Source organism: Balaenoptera physalus (genome assembly GCF_965194825.1).
Source record: "Balaenoptera physalus genome assembly, chromosome: 10".
Taxonomy (NCBI): Eukaryota; Metazoa; Chordata; class Mammalia; order Artiodactyla; family Balaenopteridae; genus Balaenoptera; species Balaenoptera physalus.
The window spans coordinates 11,557,798-11,585,133 of NC_138889.1; the positions used below are offsets into that span (position 1 = coordinate 11,557,798).

A 27,336-nucleotide genomic window follows, 5' to 3' on the forward strand; every position below is an offset into this window, starting at 1 on the left:
TATATGCGGTGTCTGAGCCCCTGGGGACCAAGCCATTCCCAGGTTTTGGCTGTTGCATTTGTCCATTTACCATCAAAATTGGGCAGGGATGTACCAAGAGATGCCACATTGGATTACCTGGTTGCCAGACACAGTTTTCACTTGCCCTTTATGGAAGAATCATCCTATCTTCTTCTGATGGTCAGGGTTCATTTCTTCTACCGGTATGGAGACACCTTTCTTCAACTGCTGGTATTTTGGTACAAGGAGCTCAAAGTGACCAGGTGACAGGCATAAAGTTTAATGGGAACATAATGTGTTTCTTGTTTGATTTCCATTTTGGGAATGAGGAGCTATAAATCTGTGGGTACAGGAAGCACATATTCCCAAGTGGGTCACTGGGAGTGCTAGTAAGAAGGGCCACCTGGTTCCCAGACCCATGCATTATACACACTGGGGACATGGGATCATAAAGCAGTCATGGGATTAAGGTGTACACTGTCTCCTGGAGGATAGCACCTCATCCTTTCAGAGTCTCGTCTCCAAGCTGGTGCCTCAGCTACGCCTTTGAAAGGTCATTCTACTGCTTAATCAGTTTCATAGATTGGGATGGTGCAGTATATGATGGGACTAGTGGATCTTATGTTCAGGTGCCCTCTGCCACACCTACTTTTACGTAAAGTTTCGTGATGCAGTCAACGTTATATGGTATTTCGTGTCGGCGGATCAAACATTCTGAATGCTCTTGGACAGTAGTGCTGGTCAAGACCTTTTGGGCAGGAAAGGCAAACCCACACTGGGTTTGGGTTTCCTGTGAAAATGAATTGCTGTTCCTTCCAGCATGAAAGAGACTCAGTGTAATAAACTTAACCGCCAATGTCTTGTTAGTCTGCTCTAGTGACAGGGCCACATCAGGGGCTGGTTGTTTGTTGCTAGCAGGTTGAGCATGTGGCAGCCTCAGGAGGCAGCATCAGTACCTAGATGCTGAGTGGTACCAGCATCATTGGATACCACCCACTGCTGAGTGGTATTCCATGCTTTTGGGTCCATGAATAGCCTCTAACCCTATTACCATGGCTACTCTGTTCAGAAGCCTGTTATGCTGGCCCTGGGGTGACAAGTAACAGTGGCTGGATAAATTATTCTGTCCATTTGGTTGTTTAGTGCTTGTTCCATGGCATAGCCAGCAATAAAGATTTTCCTATTTTGTGATTCCTCCCATACTTCCATTCACATATCATTTCCCCTGACCCCTTGTCCACAATCTTCCAGACTTCCTAGGTTCTGACCAACAGGCCACGTCCATTATCACTGCCCACGAGTCCATGTATATTTAAATCTCAGGCCATTGCTTTCTCCACACAAGTGCCATTGCTTTCTCCACACAAGTAGATGAACAGGTTTTTCACCTGAAGTCTGCCCTTTGGGAGAACGTCCTCTCACCACTGTCTTTTGGTGTCACCTTTGAGCGAGGCTGTAATCCAGCAGCAACCCTCATTTGTCTTGTAACTACATACTGAACCAACACAGCCATGATCTGGGCTTAAACTTTTTCATCCCCTGCCAGAGTGCTCCTCCACCCCATGCAGTCATAGGTATGAGCTTAGAGACAGGCGTTGGTGCAACTGTGGTGGATGACACAGGGGGCGGGGCTACCTGCTCCTGCAGCTCGTACGCGCCTTCAGTCCTGCTTATGCCTGATGCTGGTGTACCACGTCCATCTTACAGGAAGTTGCCGCTGGGCCCTCCTGACCTTACAAAACATAGATCTCTCCATTCCTTACAGATGGCTAATAGAATCTTGCCCATAATGGGTGGTTCTTGCCATATGGCCACTTAATGTTCAGTGGTCAAATTCTTTATCTCTACCAGGGTCCAGTAGCAATGCAAGGAACATTGTGTCAAATAAATTATAGTTATCTGTTAGCAAAAGCATAGCCTTGCTTCAGATGCCTAAGAGTTTGTGTTGTGATTCTTCTATCAAAGCTTGGTATAAAGTCCATATGATGGAAAGTCCATGATTCTGCTGGGTCATATGGCCCAAGTGGTTGATTTTTCCTGCATTGTGGTCTTGATTCCTGTTCAAGACCTTACTTGAAGCTGGAAGACTTTTATGTTTCTCAGTAAGTGGGCAAGGGCAGCATGCCAGGAGTGGAATAAGCTGCCTCTAGAATGTGAAGAGGTTTACCAGGCATTTCTTCCTTCTTAGTGGTAGAAGGTACAATATACAATAACGTGTGCTTTAATTTAGACGGGTGTCTCCGCATGACCCAAAACCGAACCCCTAAAAACTTCACTGATATGGTGGTCCCCTAATTCTTTGTAAGATTTATTTCCAACTGTCCTGCACTTGTGCCTTATTAATGTACTCGCCACTTCTTATTCATCCAGTCAGACTAATGAGATATCATCCATATAGTGGAATGATGTGATGTTCTGTGAAGTGTCCAAACTGTTCAGGTCCTTTTAGACAGTACTATTAAAGAGGAAGGGTCACCTTGGGGCAAATGTGTATATGTGTACTTTTGTCCATTGCACATGGATGCAAACTGCTTCCGATCCTGCTTTTTGATAGGGATGGAAAAGAGCACATTTGCCAGATAACTGGGTGCCTGAATACCATGTGCTTAAGGCTGTGTAACCAGCAAAGATCCCACATCTGGGAAAGTGGCTGCAACTGGGGTTACTACTTGTTCAAATTTGCTGCATATCACTGTCATCCATCACAATCCGTCTGGTTTTTGTAGGGGTCAGAATGGTGCATTAAATGGGATGTGATGGGGACCATCACCCCTGCATTCTTTTGGTCTTGAGGGTGAGCTATCTCTGCCATTGCCTCCCGGGATAAAGTATTGTTTTGATTTACTATCTTAGCCAGAGGATAAGATTTAGAGGATTCCTCTTGGATTTATTTCTCAGTTGATAAATCTTATTCCACAGTCCAAGGAACCATGTGTGGCTCCTGCCAATTTTTAAGCATGTTCTTTTCATGCTTTTTGGGTATCAGAGAAATGACCACTGAGTGGGTCTGTGAATAAGTGGAGCCACTGTAATTTGGACCTGGGACAAGACTCCATGTATTACCTGGTTCCCAAAGCCCCCACTCTAACAGGGTGACCATGAAGATCTCAGATTTCAGTGTGTCTTCACAATACCTAGTCATTCCCCTTTTCTTAATAAATGACTGTCTTTCACTTTGCCTTTTCTGGAAGGATTGGGAAAATTATTTTCACATATGCTTTCTGTGTTCCATAAATTTTCTTCATGGGAACTCAGCCTCTCTTTCAAGTAATGGGCTCTGGATTTGTTCCAGAAAGTGCTCAGAGGATTTTGACTCTTGATTGGAGTGACTACCTTCAGTTTCCTGTCATCCACGCTTGATTTCTCTTGGTTCTATGAATTAAGCAACTTCCTTTTTAGCGGCCCATCATCTTTCCCTAAGGATTAATAAGAACCATCTTTTATTAATCATCTCCATGGCAGTCCTGCAGGAAGAGGCACATATTCTTTTGCAAAGCCAAGACCTACAAAAAGGAATAAATGTCCTTAAAAAAAGGCATAAATGCCAGCTTAACAAGGAGGAGTGGGCCTGGACCTGCTGCAGGTCCTGGAGGTCGAGGGGCATCTGGAGATTATAGATTTTCAAGTTCATCAACACAGATGTCCCAGTCCCAGTTCTCAGGGTTTCATTTCTTCCTAATCAGGGTCCTAATCTTGGCGTAGCAGCTACCCAGGGTCTGAGAATTCAGCCTCCACTGGGATTCCGCTACACCTGTCATTAAGTTGCCCTGGTCCTCGGCTTTCTGATTCTTTAGCTGCAGAAGAGGAGGTCTCTTTAAATACTGGCTTTCACACTTAACCTTTAATTGATGATTAATCACCCACAGCCTTTCATTGTCATTCCTCAATGCATCAGTAGCCCCCAACAACAGTTATTCAACTTCATAGTCTGTGTCTTTCAGGTTCCTGAGATATCCTTCCTAGTGCATTTCATTACACGCGTATCCTATCCAGTTTACCACTGGTGGAAGTTATAACAGTTGTACCATGACAGCATGCCAGGAGCTACTCATTACCTCTTACCCCCCAGGGATGCAGTCCTGATTGCCAGCTAGCTGGTGTGTGATGTGTCTCCAGAACTTATTTTAGAGTCTGCTTCCAAGAACGCATGGTACCAATTGTCTCAGGTCAGAATTACTTTTTTAAAAAATTTTTATTTTATCTTGGAGTACAGTTGATTAACAATATAGTGTTAGTTTCAGGTGTACAGCAAAATGATAGTTATACATGTATCTATTCTTTTTCAAATTCTTTTCCCATTTAGGTTATTACAGAATATTGAGCAGAATTCCCTGTGCTGTACAAATAGGTCCTTGTTGGTTATCTGTTTTAAATACAGCAGTGTGTACATGTCAATCTCAAACTCCCAATCTATCCCTCCACTCAACCCTTCCCCCTGGTAACCATAAGTTTAGTCTGTGAGTCTGTTTCTGTTTTGTAAATAAGATCGTTTGTATAATTTTTTCTAGATTCTTCATATAAGCAATATCATATGATATTTGTCTTTCTCTGTCTGACTTACTTCGCTTAGTATGATAATCTCCAAGTCCATCCATGTTGCCATTGCTGCAAATGGCATTATTTCATTCTTTTTTTATGGCTGAGTAATATTCCATCATACATATGTACCACGTCTTTATCCATTCATCTGTCGATGGACTTTTAAGTTGCTTCCATGTCTTGGCTATTGTAAACAGCGCTGCAATGAACATTGGGGTACATGTATCCTTTCGAACCATGTTTTTCTCCGATATATGCCCAGGAATGGGATTGCAGGATCATATGGTAGCTCTGTTTTTAGTTTCTTGAAACACACTCTGAGGTAGAGATTTGCATGTAGGAAGCTTTGGGGGTTGCGCTTTTGAGAAATACCTGTAAAGGAGTGAGGGTAGCAGATTGGGCAGAGGGGAGGTGGGAGTGTGGTGCTATTGCAATAGAACTGGCAGCACTGTTCCAAATGAAGCCAAGGGGGCTTAGCTCTTATACCCCCTCAGGGACCAATCAGTGGATGTGGGGTGTCTCCAGGCATGGGGCATAACCTTGGTGAAGTGGCTCCCATTGGCTAAGGACAGGTCTCAGGGAGAGACTCAGCCGTGAGCCCTCAGCAGCAAATCCCCCTGGCTTGGGTATTGTACTGGGGGCCTTCGGGACTGAAGGACTCTTCCCGGCCACCACAGCATCCCCTCTGCTTGATGAGTATGATAACGTGAAAGAGGATCAGGAGAACTGAGGGTGTGCACAGAAGATAACTGATGGTTGCCCATGCTTCTAAGTTTCGTCAGGAGAAAAGTTGGGGCGAGGATAGTGAAAGAGTGGCAGGATCAACAAATTGTAGGTTCCTGAGGGGTTGAAGGATTATTGGAGTTAGAGCAAGTGGTAGAAATTAGTCTGAAAAGATAATTAAGGGCTAGCATGGGAAAGGCCCTAAGCGTCCAGCTGAGGAATTTGGCTTGTGTCCCATAGAAAATAGGTAAGTGATAGAGATTTAAAAACACCAATTTGTCTTAATCATATGTGATTTAGAAAGATTAAACTTCCAGTGGCTTAGACACACATATAGTCTAGAACAAGGGTAGCCAATTAAGATGCTTTTGCAATAATCCAGGGTTAGTCCTGGCTTCACATGCTAGATATTTGTGTCAGAGACTGCCAATTGCCCATCCAATTCTATTCTCCCTTATTCCATAGGAAGGGCCTCTATATTGTCAAATGTGGTGTTGTGTGTAGCCTTCCTTACAGATAGAAGGGGCCATTGAATGTAAGAGAAAGGCACTGGATACAGCTTTTGAGAAGTCTATGTTGAGATAGTTAAATCAGCTGCAGGCAAGTGTGGAAAGCTGACTAACGCTCCCCAGAGATGTCCGTGTCCTAATCCCTGGTACCTGTGAATATGTTACCTTACATGGAAAAGAAGGATTAAAGTTGCAGATAGAATTAAGGTTGTTAATCAGCTGGATCCTAGATTATCCAGGTCGGCCCAATGTCATTACATGGATAAGTATAAGTGAGAGGAGGAAGAGTTCAAAGTAACGCAACATAAGAAGGACTCAACCCGCTAGAGGAAGGGGCCCAAAGCCAAGGAATGCAGTGGCCTCCAGAAGATGGAAAAGACAAGGAAATAGATTCTCTCCTGTAGGCTCCAGAAGGAAATGCTGCCCTGCTGACACCTTGATCGTACCCCAGTGAGACCCAGGTCAGATTCTTAACCTGTAAAACTGTAAGGTAATATATATATGTATATATATATTTTAAGCCAATAAGTTTGAGGTAATTTGTTACAGCAGCAATAGAAGACTAATACAGCAGTCATTTTTACTTTTTACTTCATCCTTGCTTCTTTCTAACTTCTGGAAAGCAGATGTGATGGTTGGAGTTCAGCCGCCATATTGGACTATAAAGCAAACCTGAGGATGGACAGTGTGCATTAAAGATGGTAGACCAAAAAGATAGAAGGACTTGGGTGGCCAAGTTTTGGACTGTCAACCTCTGAATTTCTTTTAAATGAGAGAAAAGTAAACCTGTAGGTACTTAAGAGACTGTAATCAGGTTCCTATTAAGAGTTACCTATAATTCCTGACTAAAATAATGGTGTAGGCTGGATATCCTTATCACCCTTACACTCAACATACTCAGTCCAGTAAACGTTTGAGCTTACCGTATGTTAGACATGATTTTCTTTCTCCAGATTTCCTGACTTCTGCTAAAGGTACCACCATTCTCTTTAAACACATATTGGATTGGCTAATAAACAGTTTCCCAAATATGCGTCCCATTTTCCTGACTCTGTGGCTCCGAGCCCCCTGACACACCCACCCACACACACCATGGTTTCTGTAACTTACTCTCTCTCATCATTTCCCTTCTGTTTCCTTCCTTTCACTTACATTCACTGTTTATTCGTTTACATAGTTATTTATTTATTTACATTGTCACCAGAAGGTAAGCTCCCTGAGGATGGGAACCATGTCCGTCTCAGTCACTACCCAATTTCTAGGGCCCAGGTGAGTGTCAGAGTAGAGGCTCAGTAAAGATTTGTTAATCGAATGGGTGACCGTACTGTCCCTGTAAAGACCATCATAGCTTCGCATAGAGGCGAATTAACATTCAGGCTGGAGAAGACATGGCTGTTCCCGTCAACACACCCTTAGATTCAGGGTGAGTGCTCATCCTCATGGGAGAAGACAAACAAACACATCCCCTGTTTCGTGATGGCCGGGAGGCCAGGCTGTCCACAGGTCAGAGCACCAGCCTTGATAGAGGGTCCCTCCCCTCTGTGTCCTGGGGCTTCTCTGATCTCTAGGCCATCTCTTCAGATCGAATGAATAAATGTCCTTCCTATTTTACTTTATGGCCGGCTGTGAGATTATTTCGCTGTTCGAAATTCCATTTGTCTTGAGCTTCATCTAACTGCTGGAAACTTAGTTTGCTCTGTAACAGGACAAATAAACACTTGGAATAGGGGACTAAATCTTATTCTTCCCTTAGGCAAAGCCTGAAGCAAACAAAACACCCCCCCCCCCCACCATGTCTAAACTTACCCCAGACCTCATAATTACAGGAAGGAAAATATGTCTGAGGAAATTTTATTTATTCAACAGCAGGCAAGGAAATATTTTATGCTGCAAGGATCTTCGGTAAGGGAAATGTGTCCTAGCAGCTCAGCAGTGGCTGCTGAAAATGTTACAGGTATGGAGAAGCAATGGATTTACTCATAAGGTACACAGAAACCCCTTTTATTAATCCAAGGAATCAATGCTGGCTAGGCAGGCTTTGTATTAGAGGCTGGACACACCATATTCCTCTGTACACTTAGAGAATTTCTATTTTTTCATCCTCTGTGACGTCATTTCTTTTCAAACACAAATTGGTGCGTGTGTGTCTAGGCAAATAAGTATTTTAACTCCAATGAGTATTTAATAATATTTATAATTTGTAATTTGATAAAGAACAGAAACTTATAAATGGTATCCTGAAAATACCAGAAGGAAAACAAAAGACGTTTTGTTATTATTTTAATTATAAAATGCCCTTTCATTACTATGCTGTCTATATTAGGCCCTCTCTCTCTACCTTTCCTCCATCTCTTTTTACCCCAACCCTTTTCATTTGCAGGATAAGAATCCTGCCTTCTCAGACTGTCAGAGAAATAGTCTATTTTTAAATTTCCAGAATGTCAGGCCTCCTGTCATGAAACATGACAGAGGGATTTAAAGAAAGGGAAAGCATTGTTTGAAAAATCATTTTTTTTGGTGTGACCTCGACAGCACAGCAGATTAAATCTGAATTTTGAACATATTTTCAGACTGTCTACTGGCATGTAGCATTTCAGAGAGAGATAACATGTAAGTTGTCAGAAAGGATACATTTGGGGCAGAAATTAAAAAAATTTTTTTTACCCAGAAACTAAGGATCCTCATGGTGTGTTCTAATATGTAGATGACCCTTATTCTGATCTGGGTTTGGAAGCTTGCTCCGGAAAGGCCTTTAAACTGGCATTTAGGACATGGTGTTCTTTAGGAAAAAAGCGATTTTTCTTTTCTCCAGGGGAACTGCAGTTTAGGACAGGCACAAAGCTGGGAACACAACTAAGGGCAGAAAAAAATTCAGCCCCGTGTTCTCTTTGTCAAACCGACCTGCAGGTCACAACCTGCAAGTTTATGGATCCGTGAGGCCTTGTCTCTGCATAAGCATGTTTTCTGGACTTTGGCTGGAGCTAAATTCCTGACTTCTGAAAGCGGAGTGGGTGTGGACTTCCAGCAGGAATAGCCAGTGGGAAGGAAGTAATATTCATTAAGAGTGTCTCATGCAAGCCGTGCAGGGCTAAGCATGCTCAGTGTAAATTCTCTTGTAGCCTGTCAAGCTATGTTTGAACCCGTTCCAGAATACTGGATTTACTTTTTTTTTTTTCCACGAGGAAGAATGCTCGATTAGACTGCATTTTGCCCTGCTTTTCTCTCTCTCTTTCTTCCCTTTCTTTCTTTCTCTCTTTCTTTCTCTTTATTTTCTCTCTCATTTCTTCCTGCCAGAAGATTGGAAACAATATCCTTTTCCGATCAGTTCAGTAATACAATGCCCTTCAATGTTCACACGAGCATTTCAGTGGAGAAGAAAAGAAACTTTGCTACCTGGGAACAGAAGACTACTTAGGTCTGTGAATGCTAATAAAGTCCTTAAGGACTTCTGGAGCCAGGAGTTAACTTTTCTCAACTGTTAAGGTAATCTACAGCAAATTTAATTGCCTTTTCAACTAAGTGGGTGTACATCAAAAATTTTTTTTTCCACACAAAAAGTATGTTTTTCATATGTTGGAGTGATTTTCCAAACACAGGGAAAATATGTCTTTTGGTTAATTTGCATTTGAAAGAACCTCTTTTTGTATTAGAGGTTCTCTCTCTCTACCACAAATTATGTGTTTTTCAAACAAATATTGTGGTGAGCTGATGTAGCCATAATGGTCTGAATGTGGATGTGTTCTGTGTTATATTAATTCTTGGCGTGGGTCGGTTTGGTGAAAGTTATTGCTTTTGTTGCTGCCAAAGATGAAAGAGAGTTTGTTTTTTCATTGCTGTTGTTTTTGGAACTTTTGGTGGGCTTTGAGGCTGCACTGGGAGCCCCTTATAGAGAGGAGAGCCATCTCTTTCTATGTTTAATGTGCATTTTTCTCAGTGTTCAACTCTGACTCTGAGAAAAGGGGAAAGGGATACAGATTTTATTTTAGAATCTGTGTAGGAGTGGAGTGTTTTTTTTTTTTAATGTAGTTTTGGAGGGAAACAGTATTTAGAAAGGCAGAAACAAGGTTTGTAATGAAGGAATTAAGACCTTCTGGGTGAAAATAAGCAGTGAATGCAAAAATATTGCCTGCTATATACTCACTGATTTAGTTTAGGTTAATAAGTTTAGCTTTTAATTAAAAAAGTAGATCAGACTTTAAAGTGCTGTCTTTATACTGTCAATGGATAACACAGAAAACTCAGGTTCGAGAGGTGTTAGGATCTCAGAAATAGCAAGTTAGCAAAGGCGGCCCCTTTAAAACATCTGAGGACTGAGGTTATGAAACCACATGGCTTCATGTAGGAACAGTGCATCCTGGGCTAAAGCAGTTTAATTTTATTCAAGAATTTTAAGAGTAAAAAGGGGATTTATTTCTTTTCAAAAAAGAACAGCCAGGCGAGGATTATTGATCAGTCAGGGATTAAATATTTGCTGGAATACAAAGCATCACATATTATCAATGTGTAAATCAGACTGGCCAGCTATTCAGGGGATGTAAATGAAAATACCATAGCTTCATACGAAATCAAATGTATTAGCACCTCTGCCCTTCATTCTCCATCTTTATGTCCCAGCAAGGAATGATAGAGGTGGGGCAGCATGTGAAATAAGACTTAGCTGATGGGCTGACCTTGCTCTTTTAACTTCTGTCCATCTGTTCTTACTGGGCAGCTGAAGCAGTGAGCAAAGTGGGAGGGAAGGAACCTCAGGGGAGACGAGGACGAAGAGGCCAGACCCCGCCAGGGCTGTGATCTGCTCCCCGTACTGTGACTTAGACATAAGTAGAGGAGCTAAGTGGATGCATCTAAATCCACTTCTTTCTGCTCCCCGGGCTTTGATTTAGTACCATTGCTGCAATTCTGCACCTGCCTCTGTTTTTCATAAGTAAAAGCTTCTCCGACGCATGGATGGTGGATTATTTGATATAGGTCGATCCCCAAGGAAATAGCCAAAGTAATTCAGTTTTGTTTCGGTTATTCCTTTCTTCCCTAACATGTGGTGTAGATCTTGATGGGTTTAATTGAAACAACAAATCCTTTCTGGGATGGGAGAGCACGGTTCTCCATGGAAGTGTGTGTGTGTGTGTATGTGTGCACGCGTGCACTCTGGGCTCTGGGACCGTGCTGCCTTGGAAGGCTTTGTATGGCAGAGGGCATTTTTCTGGAGTCGGGGGCCCTTTCACTGTCTTGACTCTGTCTGTATTTAGAGAGAGGAGACACGCATTCTGGAGCATCCTGTAACTCTTTTCTCTGACTCCCCTTTTCTATCGCTGCACCCCTCCCCAACCCTGTTCCCCCCTTCATGACCTGTGTCTTAAAGAATAGCACTGAAACCTTTTGAGGCACAAAGGAAAACCAAAGGGTATGCATAGAGGCAGAGAACAAAGACAGGCCTCTTCATGTTCACATCTGGATAAAATTTAGATTGTGACAAGGGAAAGTGAGTGGGAGAAAAAAAAAAAGGCTGACATCACATTTAAAAAAATGCATATAATTGACTACCTAGAGGTTTTCTTGTCTCAAGTGTTCGAAGTGTTTTTGTATCCTGCCCACACCCTAACAGCTGGGCTTGGGGAAGGCAAGCATCATATCCTTATTTCACAGTGGAGTCCAGTGGCTTGTCCAGAGCAGTGGCCGAGTTAGAACCAGCACACAGAGCCCTCAGGCTCCAGTCCAAGACTCTGCCTACATAAAAATAGGAGTAATCTGGGGTCAGTTTCTGTATCTTGGACTCAGTTTCCCCATTCACTTTGAGGTTTTGGACGATAGTAGTTATTTTGTGCAACAATTTCTCAGACTGAATCCATTACTATGATGGTTTCTTAACTTGGAGAAGTGCTTGAAACCTTTCAGGGAACTTTTACATTCTTTCCTTTTATCTTACCTTGAACGCTACCCACTAAAATAGATTGGGCCAGTGTTGACATTTTCCTTTGACAAATGATGAAATCGAAAGATTGAATGACTTGCGGCCCGAGGTCAGATAGAGGATGGGAATTCAGGTTGCCCAACTCAGGATTTGAAGTTCTAGACCATCCTGAATCTAGGTGGGAACCTCTGGGCTCCTGAGGTAGGGAGGATATAATAAGAGGAGTTCCATGATTCATGAAGGTGAGAAGAGTGGCAGTGCCAGGGACTTTAAATATTGTTAGTCCCACGATGAAGGAGAAAACTCAGGCTGGAAAAGTTATGTACGTAAGCCCCAGTCACACTTGAGGTGTTGGGGAGCTGGCTTTGAATCCTATCTGTGGGACCCCAAGGTGTGTGCCATCTGGTGTAGTGACAAAGCGCACGGACTTTTCTGGGTTTCTTTGTGTCTCTGTCTCCTTGTAGGTAGAATGGGGATACCTAGCACAGGGTTGCCGTGGGGATTATATGACATGATGCTCCGTGTAGAGTAAACCCTCCGATGTTTTGAACGGTGCGTGCTCTTGGTGTCGTTTGTGTTCTGTGTCTCCCAAGCTAAAGTGCCAGCTCTTCTTACTGGGATTCCCAATCAGCTCTTAGCTCACCTCTCAGACCCTCAGGACAGTTGTGATGGTGAGTTAACCTCATCACATGAGCAGCATCTCGGGCATATTGATTGAAGACTTGGAAGCTGTGCCGAAGGGTCTAAGGAGATAAGTGAGACAAGAGCAGGGGTCACCTTGGTCTCTGTCCAGGGAGAGGCTGGAGGGAGGCGATAGTCTGAGAGAAGTGGTACTGTTGGGTCAGCTCTCCTTACCTCTGGGGGCCTTCAGGTGCTGCAAGCAGGCTCCTTGCGTGGAAGGAATCTCCATGAAGGGAAGAATGGCTAGTCCGAGTTATTCCCCGACCATGGGTCTCATGGGTCTCATAGAAGAAAGAGTGAAGGCACATACACAGGCAAGCCATGGAATTGTCAAGAGTTTGTATTTCTTGGCCCTTCTGAACAGCACCAGCTGGGCCGTTGACATTGATGGAGTATGTGGGCTCTGAAGCTCCTGGGCGTAATGTCGCGTTGTGTTACCAAGATCCCCTTAGAGAACTCAAGGGCCCGATTCTGACCGAGTCAGTGCTTACCCATTGAGTATTCTCTGGATAGAGAGGTGTAAGCCCGCCGTCACACGGCTGCAAAACGAGACGGAGGGCAGGGCCATTTCCCCCAGAGCACGTTCAGTCTCGCTGAATAACTGGTGCATATAAAGGCACAGAGCCCTGAAGTGCAGACCAACAAAACAAGTGTGGAGAGGCAGAAGCACAAAGCACACTTCAGGAACAGTGGAGGGTGAGTGAAGATTTTAAATGTTGATTTAATGCTCTTAAATTCTTTGGAGTTCAGTGTTCTCCTTCATTTGCCTCACAGTGATCTTCAGCCACTTGTCCTTGCTGGGAAGGGGAGGTCACTCTGAGGCGATGGGGTTAGTTGGGTGTTGGTTTCTTGAGTATCTATTATGTACCCAACCCTAGATTTTATGCTTTACCAACATTCATTGAAGTTCACAATATCCCTGGGAAGTTTCAAGAGGAGGAAAGCTGGTCTGACGGGAGAAGTATACAATCGGCACTCTGTATCCACGGGTTTAGCATCCGCTGATTCAGCCAACCACGGATGGCCTATGGAGACCAACTGTACTAACCCACTGTACATAAAACTTGAGCATGCATGGATTTTGGTATCTGTGGGAAAGTGGGGGTTCCTGGAACCAATACCTTGTGGATACTGAGTGCCAATTGCATATGGCAAAGAGGATTCATGTGCTCCACCAACTGGGCATACCATGCCACGTGTAATAGGGAAGTCTCCACAAGGCATTTGAGGTGGGAAAAGATGGCTGTGATCCAGTAGACTTGACTGTTGAGTAGTATTTCTGCAAGTTTCTTAGATGGGGGATACCTGTGTCTTGTGTAATTCTGGATCCATCTACATGTATGGTCCAGAGTTGGGCAAGTCTGACCCCAGGAGGAGGTAGTGCTTAATGCTCTATGCACTGCCTGCCTTTGGAGAGGTGTTCCATTTGAACAACAGATGCAAATTATCTTCCTCCCCAACAATTAGATCCTTAAAAGTTTTGCAGCTTCAGAAGTGAAGACCTCAGTAATCATTAGCATCATGTAGTATCATGATAGGTAGTATCATGTAGTTTAAAAACAGTTTGGAGTGAGATGACTGGGATTTGGGTCCTGACCCTGAAATTTTCCAGCTGCGTGACTTTGAGTTAATTATTTCACTTCAGTGTGCCTGAAATTTTCATCTGAAAATTGGAATGTAAGCAAGAATTTCCTCAAGTGGGAAGAGCAAATGTTAAAGTGATTTTTAAAAATGTAGCCTGCTATGCAAATACCTGTTACTACTCTTGTCCCCTGGCTGTTATCTCAGAGTTCTAGTGTTTTCACCTTTTCTGTTCTGAAAAGGCTTTCTCTCTCACTTACTTAGATGGAAGTTGGCATGATTAATGGAGCTGGGCAAACTGCTTTGGATCAGAGTACTAAAAACTTTTTTTTTTGAATGAGGTATAGTTGGCATACAATGTTACTTTAATTTCAGGTGTATAACATAGTGATTTGACATTTATATACATTACGATATGATCACCATGCTAAGTCTAGTTACCATCTGTCACCATTTAAAGTTATTATAATATTATTGACTATATTCGCTATTCTGTATATCACATCCCCATGAATTATTTGTTTTATAACTGGAACTTTGTGCCTCTTATTCCCTTTCACCTATTTCACCCATACCCCAACCCCTCTCTCCTCTGGAAACCACCAGTTTGTTCTCTGTATCTGTGAGTCTGTTTCTGTTTTGTTTGTTCATTTTTTGTTTTTTAGATTCTACATATAAGTGAAATAATCTGGTATTTGTCTTTGTCTGACTTATTTCACTTAGTATAATACCCTCTAGATCCATCCATGTTGTCACAGATGGTGAGATTTCATTCTTTTTTATGGCTGAATAGTATTCCGTGTTTTTTGGTTTTTTTTTGTGTGTGTGTGTATCTCACATTTTCTTTATCCATTCATCTATTGATGGACATTTCACTTCTTTCTACTGAAATCTCTTTAATTGCCCAAAGTAACTTTACACTTCCTAAATTAGTGAAACATGGAAGACTTTGAAAGGACAGGAAAACTAGATGGAAAATGTAGCCAGAGCAGAATTTGGTTGAGCATGCGAAGTTCCAAGAAGTTACAGTGAGAAATGAACAACAAATTAGGGTACCAAACAAATTGGTGACACACATATATTTCCCCCATACTCTCTGAGAAGATGGGAGAAATGCCACACCCATTAGGATGGCTACTTAAAAAATATTACAGATGTTAGCAAGGGTGTGGAGAAATTGGAACCCTGTGCACTGTTGGTAGAAATGTAAAATGGTGCAGTTGCTATGGAAAACAGTGTGGCAGTTTCTCAAAAAGTTAAACATTAGAATTACCATAGGATACAGCAATTCTGCTTCTGAGTATGTAATCAAAATAAGTGAAAGTGGGGTCTCAAAGAGATATTTGTATACCCATGTTCATAGCAGTATTATTCACAGTAGCCAAACGGTGGAAGCAACCCAAGTAACTATCGACAGATGAATGGATAAGCAAAATATAGTATATACATATAATGGAATATTATTCAGTCTAAAAAAAGATGGAAATTCTGTCACATGCTACAACGTGGATGAAGCTTGAGGACAATATGCTAAGTGAAACAAACCAGACACAGAAAAACAAATATAGGTATACCTTGGCGATATTGTGGATTCGCTTCCAGACCACTGCAATAAAGTGATTATAGCAATAAAGCAAGTCACAAATTTTTGGTTTCCTAGTGCATATGAAAGTTATATTTACACTATACTATAGTATATTAACTGTGAGATAGCATTATGTCTAAAATAACAATGTGCATACCTTAATTAAAAAATACTTTATTGCTAAAAAATGCTAACCATCATCTGAGTCTCCAGTGAGTTGTAATCATTTTTGCTGGTGGAGGGTCTTGCCTCGCTGTTGATGGCTGCTGACTGATCAGGGTGGTGGTTCTGAAGATTGGGGTGGCTGTGGTAATTTCTTTTTTAAAAAATTTTTTAAATTAGTTTTTATGGAGTATAGTTGCTTTACAATGTTGTGTTAGTTTCTGCTGTACAGCAAAGTGAAGCAGTTATGCATATACATATACGTATCCCATTTTTTGTATTTCCTTCCCATTTAGGTCACCACAGAGCATTGATAGAGTTCCCTGTGCTATACAGTAGGTTCTCATTAGTTATCTGTTTTATACATAGTAGTGTATATATGTCAATCCCAATCTCCCAATTCATCCCACCCCCTTTCCCCCCTTGGTATCCATAAGTTTGTTCTCTACATCTGTGTCTCTGTTTCTGCTTTGCAAATAAGTTCATCTGTAGCATTTTTCTAGATTCCACATATGAGCGATATTATATGATATTTGTTTTTCTCTTTCTGACTTACTTCACTCTGTATGACAGTCTCTAGATCCATCCATGTCTCTGCAAGTGGCAAAATTTCGTTCCTTTTTATGGCTGAGTAATGTTCCGTTGTATATATGTACCACATCTTCTTTATCCATTCCTCTGTCGATGGACATTTAGGTTGCTTCCATGTCCTGGCTATTGTAAACAGTGCTGCAATGAACACTGGGGTGCATGCATCTTTTTGAATTATGGTTTTCACTGAGTATATGCCCAGGAGTGGGATTGCTGGGTCATATGGTAGTTCTATTTTTAGTTTTTTAAGGAATCTCCATACTGTTCTCCATACTGGCTGTACCAATTTATATTCCCACCAACAGTGTAGGAGAGTTCCCTTTTCTCCATAACATCTGCAGCATTTATTTACTTATTTATTTATTTTTATTTATTTATTTATTTTTTTGGCTGTGCTGGGTCTTCGGTTCGTGCAAGGGCTTTTTCTAGTTGCGGCAAGTGGGGGCCACTATTCATCGCGGTGCGGGGACCGCTCTTTATCGCGGTGCGTGGGCCTTTCACTATCGCGGCCCCTCCCGTTGCGGGGCACAGGCTCCAGACGCGCAGGCTCAGTAGTTGTGGCTCACGGGCCCAGCTGCTCCGTGGCATGTGGGATCTTCCTAGACCAGGGCTCGAACCCGTGTCCCCTGCATTAGCAGGCAGATTCTCAACCACTGCGCCACCAGGGAAGCCCTGCAGCATTTATTGTTTGTAGATTTTTTGATGATGACCATTCTGACCGGTGTGAGGTGGTACCTCACTGTGGTTTTGATTTGCATTTCTCTAATAATTAGTGATGTTCAGCATCTTTTCATGTGTTTGTTTGCCATCTGTATGTCTTTGGAGAAATATCTATTTAGGTCTTCCACCCATTTTTTGATTGGGTTGTTTGTTCCTTTTTGATATTGAGCTGCATGAGCTGTTTGTGTATTTTGGAGTTTAATCCCTTGTCAGTTGCTTCATTTGCAAATATTTTCTCCTATTCTAAGGGTTGTCTTTTCGTCTTGTTTATGGTTTGGCTGTGGCAATTTCTTAAAATTAAGACAAAATGAAGTTTGCCACACTGACTGACTCTTCCTTTCATGAACACTGCATGTAGCGTGCAATGCTGTTTGATAGCATTTTACCCACAGTAGAACTACTTTCAGACTTGGAGTCAGTCCTCTCAAACCCTGCTGCTGCTTTATCAACTAAATTTATGTCATATTCTAAATCCTTTGTTGTCATTTCAACAATCTTCACAGCATCTTTACCAGGAGTAGATTCCATCTTAAGAAACCACTTCTCTTTTTTCTTGCTCAGCCATAGGAAGCAGCTCCTTGTCCCTGAAAATCTTATTACGATATTGTAGCGATTGTCACATCTTCAGGCACCACTTCTAATTCTAGTTCTCCTGCTGTTTCTATCACATCTGCAATTACTTCCTTCACTGAAGTTTTGAGCCCCTCAAAGTCATTCAGGAGCGTTGGAATCAACTTCTTCTAAACTCCTGTTAGTGTTGATATTTTGACCTCTTCCCATGAATCACAGATGATCTTCATGGCATTTTTTCATTTCCAGAAGGTTTTCAATTTACTTTGCCTAGATCCATCAAAGGAATCACTGTCTATGGCAGCTATAGCCTTATGAAATGTATTTTTTTTTTTTTATGAAATGTATTTCTTAATATAATAAGACTCAAAAGTCAAAGTGACTCCTTGATCCATGGTCTGCAGAATGGATATCATATGAACAGGCATGAAAACAATATCCATCTCACTGTACATCTCCATCAGAGCTCTTGGGTGAACAGGTGCATTGTCAACGAGCAGTAATATTTTGTAAGGAATCTTTCTGAGCAGTGGGTCTCAACACTGGGCTTAAAATGTTCAGTAAATGACAATGTACACAGATGTGGTGTCATCCGGGCTTTGTTGTTCTATTTAGAGAGCACAGGCAGAGTAGAATTGGCATAATTCTTAAGGGCCCTAGGATTTTCAGAATAGTAAATGAGCATTGGCTTCAACTTAAAGTCGCCAACTGCATTAGCCCCTAACGAGAGAGTCAGACTGTCCTTTGAAGCTTTGAAGCCAGGCATTGACTTCTCTGGAGCTGTGAAAGTCCTAAATGGCATCTTCTTCCAATAAAAAGCTCTTTTGTCTACATTGAAACTCTCTTGTTTAGTGTCGCCACCTTCATTAATTATCTGAGCTGGATCTTCTGGCTAACTTGCTCCACCTTCTACATCAGCACTTGCTGCTTCATCTTGTGCTTTTATATTATGAAGATGGCTTTTTTCCTTAAACCTCATGAACCAACCTTTGCTAGCTTCAAACTTTGCTTCTGCAGCCTCCTCACCTCTCTTAGCCTTCATAGAGTTGAAGAGAGTTAGGACCTTGCTCTGGATGAGGCATTTTCTTAAAGGAGTGTTGTGGCTGGTTTTGTCTTCTATCCAAACCACTAAAATTTTCCCCAAATCAGCCACAAGGCTGTTTCACTTTCTTATCATTTGTGTGTACGCTGAAGTAACACTTTTAATTTCCTTCAAGAATGTTTACTTTGCATTTGCAACATGGCTAACTGTTTGGGTGTAAGCGGCTTAGCTTTTGACATGCCTTCATCACTAAACTTAATCAGTTCTAGCTTTTGATTTAAAGTGAGAGACAGAGGAATGGATAAAGAAGATGTGGTACATATATACACTGGAATATTAGCCATAAAAAGGAATGAAATTGGGTCATTTGTAGAGACATGGATGGACCTAGAGAGTGTCATACAGAATGAAGTAAGTCAGAAAGAGTAAAGCAAATATCGTATATTAACGCATATATGTGGAATCTAGAAAAATGGTATATATGATCTTATTTGCAAAGCAGAAATAGAGACACAGACGTAGAGAACAAATGTATGGATACCAAGGGGGAAAGGAGGAGTGGTGAGATGAATTGGAGATTGGGATTGACATATATACACTATTGATACTATGTATAAAATAGACAGCTGATGGGAACATACTGTATAGCACAGGGAACTCTGCCTAATGCACTGTGGTACCTAAATGGGAGGGAAGTCCAAAAGGGAGGGGATACCGGTATGTGTACGGCTGATTCATTTTGTTGTACAGTGGAGGCTAAAGCAACAACATTGGAAAGCGACTATACTCCAGTAAAAATTAATTAAAAAAAATAGAGTGAGAGACATGCAACTCTTCCTTTTACTTGAACACTTAGAGGCCATTGTAGGGTTATTAATTGGCCTAATTTCAATACTGTTGTGTCTCAGGGAATAGGGAGGCTCAAGGAGAGGCAGTGAGATTGGGGAACAGCTGATCGGTAAAGCAGAATGCATAGGAGGCTTATCGATTAAGTTTGCCATCCTATTTGGGTGCAGTTTGTGGCACCCCAAAACAGTTATAATAGTAACCTCAAAGATCCCTGATTACAGATCACTGTAACAAATGTAATAATAATGAAAAAGTGAAATACTGTCAGAGTTATCAAAATGTGACACAGAGGCACTAAGTGAACAAATGCTGTTGGAAGAATGGTGCCAACAGACTTGCTCGAAGCAGGGTTGGTGTAAACCGTCAGTGTGTAAATAACACCATATATCTGTGAGGCGCAGTAAGTTGAAGCACAATAAAACTAAGAAAATGCAGTATGCCTCTGTTGTGACTCCACTTTCCACTTACATGAGGTACCTACAGAAGTCAAATTCATAGAGACAAAGTAAAATGGGGGTTGCTGGGGGAGGGAGAATGGGCAGGTACTCTTTAATGGGACAGAGTTTCAGTTGGGGAAGATGGAATATTCTGGAGATGGATGGTGGTGATGGTTGCACAGTAATGTGAATGTGCTTAATGCTACTAAACTGTATATTAAAAAACAGTAAAGATGGTAAAATTTTTATTATGTTTAGCACAGTTACAAATGAAAAAGAATTGAGAATATAAAAAAGTCAGTATATTTGATAGTTATGAGGGCTTAGACTCTGGAAGTATTTGTTTCGTTACTGAAATTGAGCTGTGCATGAGGAAGAAGATTAGGCTCAATCTGAGCAGGAAAAGAGAATAATGTCATTCAATAAATGCAGTTTGTGGAAGTGAACAAATAAGGGAGAGAATACAGGAGAAAAATAGGCTCTTGGGACAGAGCAGTGGAAATTCCAGAATTTCTCTCCATGATGTGCTTAGGGGTAGGGTTTTGTTTTGACACTCTGTTCACATAACAAGCATGTCACTTTAATTTAAGCTGTTTATTTGGGGTGGCATTTAGTAGCTGATATGGGGAGGTACCAAAAGCCTTCTTGAGCTTCCTATTTTTGGTAGACCCTGAATTTGCTCTCGGATTAAATTTTCGTCAGGCCTCACCTTTGTGAGCCATCCGTGGTGAGAAAGGTTGCAGAACTCAAGAGAAATGAAAAAGCTACTCAATAATCAGGCTGAGGGAGGGAGGAAAAGTAACTAGCATCTGTTAACATGCCTGTTTTGCACCAGCTCTTTATGTGTATTACCCATTTAATCCTGTCAGTTGCCTCTAAGGTAAATTTCATGTTGGCATTTGATAAAGGTGACTTTCCTAAGATGCTTTTGCTACAGAGTGGTGAAGCCAGGACGGGAACCCAGGTCTGTGGGAGCCTAAAGCTTATTGTGTTTCATCACACTTATGGCTTTAGGAATTACATTTCCTTAGTTAATGATCTAGGTGATCCCTCCCTGGCTTTGCCGTTAGCAGCCAGAGAGGAGAAGTTTTCCTGGGACAGATATATGTCTCACACACTCAGCTTAGAGCCGTCCGGGGGTGGGGGGGAGCCCAGCATTAGCATTCACAATCTGAACATCATTTTTAATTTTCACAAATACCCGCGGAGCAACATTTAGCCTTCCTGAGGCAGAAAGCTCCAGACGCACAGGTGTCTGGGAAGTGTCTTTTCTGCAGTGCCATCTCGGGTTCAGGTGTTGGGGTGAATGAACCTGAGCGCACTGGCCCCTCCCTGGAAGGCTGTTCTCAGGCTCCTTTGTTTGGTTTATGTATAGCCGTCAATGCACCATTCCTTCTGCTTCAGCTGTTTGAGAATCCCATCTTCTCTATCGATTTCCCACAGAACGTTTACTGCTCTCCAAGGTGTGACCTGTACCTCTAGCTAATTTATTTCTGTCATGGCTGTAGGATTTAGGAATGAAGGGGGAGGGGAGGGAGGGAGAGTGGTGAGAGAGCGATGTGTCCGAGATGTGGGAAATAAATTCAGCCCTGGAACCCCCGACAGGCAGGCCTGCAGCTTGAGAGGGCTGTTCTGTGCCCGCAGCAGCAAGGAGACTTTGCTTGAAAATCTGCTCAGTAAGATGGAGGCTGCAGCCACCGGGTTTCAGGAGGCCTGGCATGATAGCAGGGCCCCACGGGGATGGAAAAGCAAGGGAAGAATGTGTTTGGAAATAACGCCTTGACTGTTCAGGAGCCAGTCACCATATTGAGCAGGATGTGGTAGGTTTTTTTTTCTTTTTTAATGAAATGATGGAAAACCCTTTCAGGGGCAGGGGGGCACCTCGTGAAGTCCTAGTCTCTTCTTCATTATGGGATTTTCAACCTCAGGACATTCCTGTATCGGTCCTGGAACTGTGATTACAATGACTGACGTGTGAGATATCAAATCGAACCACGTTAACATAAACCTTCCTTTCCCTCCGTGCCTAGAACATACTGAGTTACCCTTTCCATGGTATGATTTTACTAGATAACTATTTGAATGCCCACTTCATTTTTATTTTTTCCTGTGAAAACAGCTTATATCTTCTTAGAAAATCTGGTTATCAACTTACACAAGGAAGGATGTCGGTTGTTTATTATTTTCACCTGGATGGTGACTCACTTTGTTAAGCAAGTAGGTACGTTATATGTGAAGGGCATTGTTAAAGTTTTCAAATTTGTTTCATATACTTTATTTCATTTCTATAACAATGCTAAAAAGTAGGGGTTATTATTTTCAGTGCATAGTTAAAGAAATGCTGGCTTCTTAGCTGAGGTCATATGGCTGATAAATAGCAAATACAGGATTCAAGTCTAGGGTTTCTGGTTCCAGATTCAGATTGCAGTATACGACACCCCAGGAGTGCAGGGTTTACTATATTCTACCAACATCACCCCCTGAGTAGCAGAAGCTGGAGAGTCAGAGGCACAAGAGTCAGAATTTACCCACCTGTTAGACACTGATGGAATGAATTTGAATTGAACCAAACATGCAGCCTTCTAAGCTTCTACTTGTATGATTTATGCCTCGGGTCAGTCCGTCTGAGATGTGAAAAAGCCTTAGGAAGAAGGGTAAAACATTTACTAGTGACTGTTTTCTCCCTCCTTCCCGTATACCAGCCTCCAACCCCACCGCAACTCACATAGAGATTCTTTGTCACTCTTTATAGGGAATAAAATAAGTCATCACCCCTCCATGTATTACCATCCATTATAATGTACCCTGCGCTGGGCGTTAGAATGGCAGTTATTTGTGAGGCTGGCTCATGGAGTTCATGCCTTTAAATCCCAGGCACTCTGAGACCCTCTCCCTTTTTCCCAGCGTGATGTACAAAGGGGCTTCTGGGAGTTAGTAGGAGAGCAAGATGGCGGGGATGGTGGGATGGCGGGTCTTTCACAGTTTGGACCTAGTCTACCTGGAACCATCTAACTTTGGGGAAGAGGAACCCACTTCCTCTTGGAGATGGTGGCCAAATAAACCAACTCCGTGCCACCTCAGAGGCTGACGGAGCCTCAAGAGTCTCCATAAGGAAGCCCCCGACTTGAGCTATTCCATTTTTATAAACATACCGTGATAGTATTATGGAAAGGATTTCTATCCTCAGTAAGTGCTTGTCATAAAAGAAGAAGGGATCTTCTTGTAGATAAATAAAAATGTCCAGTGTGTAGAAATGAAACATAACTGTGAATATCCCTGGAGTAACTGAAATTATTTTGGTTTGAAAAGATCTGGACTTTGAAAAGAAACTTGTATGCTTTCTTTGTAGTCAGCAAACTACATTCCCATCATCTCTGAGGTAACCTTCACCTCAGGACTTAGGATTTGGGGAAGGGATGAGTAAGGTACAAAATAAGAAACGCTCAGAAAAAAGTCACATTTGCTTCCACGTCAACAGTGTGTGATGTGTTTTGCTGCTTCTCCTGCCTGGAGCAATTTTTATTTCTCCACTCCTTTGCTTTTTTGCAGACTGATCTAGGATACTGGTACCTTCCTTGAGGTCAACCTGAAGTGGCATGGTGTTGCAGAGAGAACTCAGGACTTGTACATTTAAAAAGCCTGATTTTTTTTGAGTCCTGTTTCCACAAATGAAATTGTGTGCTGTGTGGCTACAGGGTTTAACTGTCATGATCAATTTCTGCATCAGTAAAACGGGTATATTAACATCTATCCTAACTCACAGGGTCGTTATAAGGACCTCAAGCAACAATGGGTGGTAGAGTGTTTTATAAACTCGAAAGCATGACACAGGAAAGAATTTATCCTCTATTATTTTGAGTTCTTAAAATGTATATGCAATCAGTATTATCTCCATTATCCATGTGATCATAATGGCATCATGGCATCCAGAATGTCATTATTTAACATTAGAACTTATTTGGGGCTATGATTTGGCATCAGCCTACAGCTCACCACTAAATATCAAATTCACATCTTCTCCATTCTCTGCTCCACCTCTCCCCACACTTTCTAACTATCCTGCCACTTTGCTTTGGGAGTTTATTCAACCCTCATATCTGGCCCTGTTCCTTTTTGGAGGTTCACCTGGGAACCTCTTTAAGCCTTCTCATCACTAGGAGTCCATCTCACTGCTCCTGGAATTTGCACACCTACTAGAGCATGGTGGGCTGGGCTGGGCTGGGCAGGGTGCAGAGAGAAGAACCAGTGCGGGAAGGGTGTGCTGAGTTTCAGACATCTCCATTCTCAACTTGGAATGGGTTTTCTAATAAAAATAATAGGACATATGAATTTTAAGTCTGATAATGCAATAATGAGTTCTACTGCGTGATGGATTAGCTTGTTGGTGGGCTAGTATGAGAATCTAAAAACCATTTATACAATTTTTTATTTGGGAAAATGTGAATTACAAGGACTGACTTACAAACGTATATTTAGAGCTAAACCTCGTTGTGACTTGAGGCCTTTCTTGTCCTGAAGGTGAGATCCTTTCTTCCAAACTTAATTTGTATAAATACTTTATACTCAATGTCGTGAGTAGTGACTGGGTTAGTGGGTGCAGCTGGATGAACACTGATGCTGGGGGAAATGGAAAGGGAAGGGGTCCTACCCTGGCTTTGCCGTTTGCCAGCTGTGACACTGGACAGCTACTTAAGCTCTTTACTTCTCAGTTTCCTCACCTACAAAATAAAGAAAAATGGTACAGATGAACCTGTTTGCAAGGCAGAAATAGAGACACAGGCGTAGAGAACAAATGTATGGACACCAAAGGGGGAAGGGAGGGTGGTGGGATGAATTGGGAGATTGGGATTGACATATATACACTAATATGTATAAAATAGGTAACTAATGAGAGCCTGCCGTATAGCACAGGGAACTCTACTCAATGCTCTGTGGTGACCTAAATGGGAAGGAAATCCAAAAAAGGGGATATATGTATACATATAGCTGATTCACTTTGCTGTACAGCAGAAACTAACACAACATGGTAAAGCAACTATACCCCAATTAAAAAAAAAAAAAACCAAAGATGCTGATAATAGTACTCAATTCTCAGGGTTGTTTTTGTTAGAAATGCATCATAGGCAATAACAGCTTATATGAAGAGAGTTGTTATACTGACTCAGCGCAATATTCAGTTTTCCATTTTGTTGAACAGGTGGTGACTGGCCTCTGAGTGAGGACTTTTTTTTTTTTAATATAAATTTACTTATTTATTTACGGCTGTGCTGGGTCTTCGTTGCTGTGCCTGGGCTTGCTCTAGTTGTGATGAGCGAGAGCTACTCTTCGTTGAGGTGTGCGGGCTTCTCATTGCGGTAGCTTCTCTTGTTGCGGAGCATGGACTCTAGGCACGAGGGCTCAGTAGTTGTGGCTCTTGGGCTCTAGAGCACAGGCTCAGTAGTTGTGGCCCACGGGCCTAGTTGCTCCGCGGCATGTGGGATCTTCCCGGACCAGGGCTCGAACCCGTGTCCCCTGCATTGGCAGGCGGATTCTTAACCACTGCGCCACCAGGGAAGTCCTTGAGCGAGGACTCTTAAGATTGTGTTCACTGATGTTAGGGAGATCAGAAATTACCATGAATGCTTTAGGTACACATAAGGAATTGACTAAATTGTGGTATGCACATACAATGGAATATTATTCAACCATAAAAAGAAACGTGATAGTGATACGTGCTACAGTGTGGATAAACCTTGAAAATATTATGCTAAGGGGAAGAAGTCAGTCTCAGAAGCTTACTTACTGTATGGTCCCATATATATGAAATATCCAAAATAGGTAAATCTGCAGAAACAGAAACAGAACAGATTTGTGGTTGCCATGAGCTTAGGGGAGGGAGAAAATGGTGGGGGGGGGTTAACGTAATGGGTATGGGGTTTTCTTTTGGGATAACAATGTTTTAGAACTAGATAGAGGTGATAGTTGCACATCATTGTGAATGTACTAAATATCACTGAATCGTTCACTTTAAAATGGTTAATTTTATGTTACATGCAGTTTTAAAAAATGCTATGGAAGAAGAAAACCACCTAAATAAGTTGACTGTGTAGAAAGCCTTCCTGACTCTTTATATAGTCTTGGTCTATATAAAGAGTTTGTGAGTTTGTGAAGACAGTCTCTCTTACTTCTTCCCTACATTTTTTTTTCCTGCCTTTTGTAGTCCTATCTGAACTCCTTGGTTTTCTGTCCCTCCACGAGGACTCAAGTTCTGTTTGAGTCACTTCTTTCATTGATTCCCTGACTCATTCCTTCACCTGGTGTCAAGGAGAGCGATAATTAATATGTGATCTGGGACAGAGGCTAGGCAGCCCTGCCGTGTAACTGCAGGTATCTTAACCTCTCTGGTCTTAGGGGGACATCAACAAAATCATTTCCTGGTATTCTTTCAGCTTTAAATTTCTAGATTTAAGAAATAAGAAATGCATTATTAGGTTTCCTTTAAATATTCTGCCAGCTAATTTCTCCAGTTCTTTTACTTTGAATTCATTTATCAAACCTAGCTAGACAGATAGAAAAAAATAAATTACACTTTGAATTAGCCTCTTCTTTTTCATTAGACCTCAATAATGAGGAGAAAATTCATCTCCACGTCTGTGGTAAAACTTCTTTGACCACGGGAAACCTTTCTTCATGTTTTTTTTAAGATAAAAATGCCCAAAGCATGAAACTGATATACTTTTAAGGTTTGAAAAGCATCAAAATTGATTTTTCTCTTTAATTTTAATATGTAACAGAAAACAAGACACTGCCATAACTTAATAGCCCATCAAAACACTATCTTCAAGGGTCATTTAGCATTTCCATGATAAATTGCTATTTTTAGAAGCTTATATAACCAAACAAAGAATGTGTTCTTGGCTATGGCCATGAAGACAAGTTATTATTGTGGGAGGGACAAAGGAATCTGAGAGGCTCATGAGAGACGGAGCCAATTGCAGAGAACATTTTATAGAGCGCCCTTTCTCTTGAGTCTCCATTTTCTGCAATCAGGATAATGCAGTGCCTTTCAGAGCCATTTTCATTTTTGAAGTGCTCTTTCATCATTAGCTAATAAATACTCATCAATGAATTTTCCTCAGCGTCTTGGAAGTTGGAGGAAAAAGAAAATCGCTTTCTATTTCGTAAGTATTATTCCCCTTGGGGCCTCCCTTCTCGTGCTTCTAATGGAAACAAGAAATAAATTATACCTACTTATTTGAAAGGACCAAAGACCACCATTCCTTCCATAGAGAGCACCTGGAAATTTGCATCAGATATTAATGACCTTCTATAACTACCTCACTGTAGTAGCAGAAGGAATATCTGTCTCCCATTACCAAGCTCTGTTCTGTTTAGTGTCTCATGAGGACAGTTAACTGGAAGGGTGCCTTGGGGGGTCTTCTCAGGGAGCTGAGTGTGGA

The 27,336-nt window shown here is 41.8% G+C and overlaps 1 long non-coding RNA gene across 18 annotated transcripts in view; it reads left to right on the forward strand.

Annotated features, from left to right (window-relative positions):
* The first annotated feature begins 3,780 nt into the window (after positions 1-3,780).
* LOC309637018 overlaps positions 3,781-27,336 on the forward strand; it is a 277,223-nt gene continuing 253,667 nt past the window's right edge. For 8 of the 18 annotated variants that reach the window (XR_014250351.1, XR_014250352.1, XR_014250353.1 and 5 more), the window contains exon 1: positions 21,482-27,057. This is a non-coding gene — a long non-coding RNA (uncharacterized lncRNA). Of the gene's footprint in view, positions 9,255-21,474; positions 27,058-27,336 lie in introns of those variants that run through there. The other 10 variants (XR_014250343.1, XR_014250344.1, XR_014250345.1 and 7 more) reach the window with 5 other exon arrangements.